Source organism: Mandrillus leucophaeus, unplaced genomic scaffold (genome assembly GCF_000951045.1).
Source record: "Mandrillus leucophaeus isolate KB7577 unplaced genomic scaffold, Mleu.le_1.0 Scaffold674, whole genome shotgun sequence".
Lineage (NCBI taxonomy): Eukaryota > Metazoa > Chordata > Mammalia > Primates > Cercopithecidae > Mandrillus > Mandrillus leucophaeus.
This window is the reverse complement of record NW_012107297.1, coordinates 551,989-557,229: the sequence shown is the minus strand read 5'-3', so window position 1 is coordinate 557,229 and position 5,241 is coordinate 551,989.

Genomic DNA, 5,241 nt, shown 5'->3' with positions numbered 1-5,241 from the left:
TGGAGCCTGAGGATTTCATGGGCTGGGCAACAAAGGAGAACAGTCATAATCGTGTAGGGAGAGTATGATGAGGGGAAAGCAAGCGTTGGGGTAAAAAGGCCCAAACAGAACCTAAATTCGGCCGTCTATTAACTGCGAGACCTTAGATTCGCGGCTTCACTTCCCAGAGCCTGGCGGGACTAACACCTACGTTGGAGGGTTGTTGTGAGAGGTACATGACATGTCAGTTGGTATACGTGCCAGCTAGTGATTCCAACAGCACCCACCTGAGAAGGCTGCTTTGAGAATTAAATGAAATAATACACATAGGTTGCCTACTTAACAGTAGACACTCAAAAATGCTAGCGCTTTAAGAAGTATTAATATAAAGAACAACTCACAGTAGGCCCTTAATGCTAGTTCTTTCCCCTTTAATTCTCTCCCATCCCTAGTCTATGGATGTGGAAACCAGCCCGAAGAGGGTCTGTGCTTCCTCAAGGTCACCTAGGGAATGAGAAGCAGAACAGGGACCTGTCATTCTTCTGTGCCCGGCCTAAAGCCAGTAGCACATACAGAAATCCTGGACCCTTAGGGCCAAACTGTCAAAAAGAAAAGGTCCTCTTCATTCTTTGCTAAGGGCAAGAGGCCACCAGGGCAGGCCAGGCCTTGCCAGCAGAGGTGGGCACCCAGCACCCAGTGGCTAATGTGGTCCTCTGTATGACACCCATCAGCTTTGGTCTCAGGTTCATTTGGTTATTTCTTGTTAGATGATTCAGCCTGTTGGCCGAGAGCTCTGAGACATTCAAGACCTTTAAAAACTGGGCCTAGTGAGGAGCGCCTCTGCCCAGCCGCTGTGCAACCCTCCAGGTTCCCCTGAACCCAACATGTTGAGGGGTGGACTCTTGCTTCTCTTCCTGGTCACCCAGGACTATATCCCTTAATCTCTCCCAATCTTCCCCTTCACAGGAAATGACTTCTGTATGATCTTTCTATCCTCCCCAAGTTTGCATTTTCGACATTAAAGTTTACTTTTAAATTAAAAAAAAATAAATAAATAAAAACTGGGCCTAATTTAATTCCTAGTTTTTAGTTCCATGCTTGTCTTCTCCCACTCCCCCACCGCTTTATGTTCCAGATACTTTCATTCATCCATTCATCCATTCATTCATTCATGCATGCATGCATTCATTCAATACATTCTCTACTATATGCCAAACCAGAAGGTCTTGCCAGGAGGTCTACAAATAATCTGTAGTTAACATCATGCTTAATGGTGAGAAACTGGATCCTTTCCCCTTAAGCTTGGGAACCAGGCGAGGATGTCATCTCTTACCATCTAGTGCAATAAAACATATGAAAAGAAATAAAAGCTATACAGATTGGGAAGGTAGAAATAAAACTGTCTTTACTCACAGGTGACATCACTGTCTATGTTAAAAAAAACAAAACAAAAAACAAAAAAAAAAAACCCAAAGAATCTGCAAAAAGTCTCCTGGAACTAAGAAGTTGCGAGACCAGCTCGGTGGGGGAGACCCTAACCCAGCGGCGCTAGAGGAATTAAAGACACACACATAGAAACATACAGGTGTAGAGTGGGAAATCAGGGGTCTCACAGCCTTCAGAGCTGAGAGCCTGGAACAGAGATTTACCCACGTATTTATTAACAGCAATCCAGTGATAAGCATTGTTTCTATAGATTATAGATTAACTAACAGTATTCCTTAGGGAAACAAGGGGATGGGCCAAATAAAGGGATGGGTCTGGCTAGATATCTGTAGCAGGAGCATGTCCTTAAATCACAGATCGCTCACGCTATTGTTTGTGGTTTAAGAATGCCTTTAAGCGGCGCCCTGGGTGGGCCAGGTGTTCCTTGTTTTCATTGCCGTAAACCCATAACCTTTGTCATGGCCATCATGAACATGTTACAGTGCTGCAGAGATTTTGTTTATGGCCAGCTTTGAGGCCAGTTTATGGCCAGATTTGGGGGGCCTATTCCCAACAGAAGTAAAAATGGCAAGGTCCCAGGACACAAGATCAATATATACAAAAGTCAATTCCTCTTTATTTAATTTATACATTTAATGCAACCCCAACAAAAACACCAATAAACTTTTTTTTGTGGAACCAGACAAGTTGATACTGAGCCTCATATGGAAGATGCTGTCTTTAATGTTTTCCTGGCTAATCCTTCATACCTATTTTTCCATATAATGCTCAGTATCAACTTGTTTAGTTCCATTAAAAAGTTTATTGGTGGCCGGACACAGTGGCTCAGGCCTGTAATCCCATCACTTTGGGAGGCTGAGGCGGGCAGATCATGAGGTCAGGAGTTTGAGACCAGCCTGGCCAATATGGTGAAACCCAGACTTTACTAAAAAATATAAAAATTAGCTGAGTGTGGTGCTGCGCACCCCTGTAGTCCCAGCTACTCAGGAGACTGAGGCAGGAGAATTGCTGGAACCCGAGAGGCAGAGGTTGCGGTGAGCCAAGATCACACCACTGCACTCCAGCCTGGGTGACAGAGTGAGACTCTGTCTCAAAGGAAAAGTTTTTTGGTGTTCTTACTGGGATGGCATTAAATTTACAAATTAAGTAAGAAGGAACTTATATTTTTATGAGTTGAGACATCCTAAACAGGAACAAGTGATGTCTTTTCGTTTATTTCACTTCTACTTGAGCATCTTCCAGGAGTGTTTTAAAGTTCTTCTTATATAGGTTTTGCATATTTCTTATTACGTTTATTCCTAAGTAGTTCATCTTCTTTGTTGCTATATAAATAGAGTTTTCTCCTTCATTATATTCTCTAACTAGACATTGCTTGTGTATACTGAGGCTATTAATTTTTGTATGTTAATTTTATATCCTGCTACTTCACTGAATTTTCCATTATCTGGTTAATTTTACCATTCATTCTCTAGGGCTTTCCAGGTATGCAATCATATCATCTGCAAGGGATAAATTTACTCCTTTCCCCCAAATTCTTGTTTCTTATTGATTTTTCTGACTGCTTTGCCTAATATCTCCAGCACGACATTGAATAGTAGAGGGCCTCTTTGTTTCTTCCTGTACTTAGCAGAAACACCTCTAGTATTTCCCCATTCAAATTCTAACTTTAGCAGGAGTTTGAGACACACCTGGTCAACATGGTGAAACCCTGTCTCCACTAAAAATATAAAAATTAGCCAGGTGTGGTGGCACATGCCTGTAATCCCAGCTACTCGGGAAGCTGAGGCAGGAGAATTGCTTGAATCCGGGAGGCAGAGGTTGCAGTGAGCCGAGATCACGTCACTGCACTCCAGCCTGGCAACAGAGCGAGACTCCATCTCAAAAAAAAAAAAAAAAAAAAAAAAAAATCTAGCTTTAGGAACAGGGTATGTATATTTTATTATGTTGAGAAAACACCCATTAATTTCCCTCTGTGTTAAGTTTTGTCAACAGCTTCTCCAGCATCTATGGAGATACTAATATGATTTTCTCCTTAAATTGACTAATCCTTTGTATTATATTAATGGCTTCCTTAATCCTACCTGTTCATGGTGTATGGTAACTTGATGTTGGATTCCATTTTCTAATATTTTCTAATATAAGATTTCTAAACATTTTATTTAAATATTTTTCATCAATACTCATAAATAATTTGATAAATGTGTACTTTTTTTTTTGCTCTGCTTTTTAAAATTGAGTATAAATATCAATGTTATACTTGCTACATAAGAAAGAAATTAGAAATTGTTCCTGAATTTAAGACCTTTGAATTGATTTACGGAGCACTGGGGCTATCTAATCTTTCCAGATTTGCTGAAATTCACCTGTGAAACTGTCTGTGCCTGGTGCTTTTTTTGTGGAATAATTCCTTGATAACTTTCTCTGAGTCTGCTATGGTAATTAACCTGTTTAAGTATTCTATCTTTAATTGGTTCAGTTTAGTTTACAACTTGTTTGTATAGAAGTTTACAAAGTAGTTCTAGTTTCTAACGGTTTTTAGAAATTTCTTTTGTTTCAACATTTCATTCATTCTCGTTTTTTATTTTTTGTACATGTGATTTGTCTCTTTGTGATAACATTAGCTAGTAGTTTGTGTATTTCATTTTTAATGTAATCTGTTAATTATATCTTTGTTTTCTCATCTCTACCATTAATTTCTGCTTTTGTATTTATTACTTTCTTCCTTGGGCTTTCTTTTGAGTTTCTTTGTTGTTCTTTTTCTAGATTTTATAACCTAGGAATTTAATTCATTCTTTCTTAATCTTTCATTTTTATTCATATATGCTTTTCCTCAAAATGAGTTGCATTCAGTGAATTCCAATATTCCAAGAAAAATGTTTTTGAAATTTAAGATGACTATATAATGTATATATAATGCAATCATGTATGTATAATGTATATAGAAGAATTTATATGTATTCATGGAACATATATGTATTATATGTATATATATTATATATGTAATGTATATCAATGTAGCCTGGACACTTACACTAAACCTCCACTCCAGTGACACCCATAGGTTGCCTCTCCTAAGGCGTATGTGACACCTAAAACATAAGGGCACTTTATGATGGATGACTACAGTCTTAACACCCTGGTCCCATCCATCACGGCCTCCTTAATATTATTTAAGTTGCTGATTCTATTCAATCAACAAGTGATAAATACTTTGCTCTTATATATTTGGCTAACCTTGTCTGTTTAGTGCCTATTCCAACAGCCTCTCAGCTGCAGTTTGCCTGCACTGCTGAGGGGACACAATACACCTTTCCAGGGTACCCATGGGGGAGCTCCACAGCTTTGTCACCATGCACAATCTTTGCAGACAAGATCTTAATGACAACTGCCTTCTCCAGGGGCACAGATATGACGTTGCATTGAGGACGTCCCACTCCAAGGAAATGCATTTGATACACACATTTAAGACATTTAAGCCCAGTATTTCTTAATACTTTTGGGCTCTGGTGGCAAACGCATTTCTCATTGACAAATTTTACTGCTAAGTTAAAATCAACAGGCACTCCTGTGTGTGACCTCAAAAAACTCCTTCACTGTAAACCTTTGGTAAGCTCCTGTAATACCTCCTGGAGTCTCTGATTCACTTACGATGGTCATTAGTTGCTTCAGGGCTTCTGATGCAAGATATTGTCCCTCTTGGCCTCAGGCTATACACCATTAAAACAGCAAATGACTGGCTACCTATGAGCTGTTTTGGACATAGAGGCTGTCACAGACCCTGAGCCTGTGACCCTCCCTACCCAGTTGCCCATTATG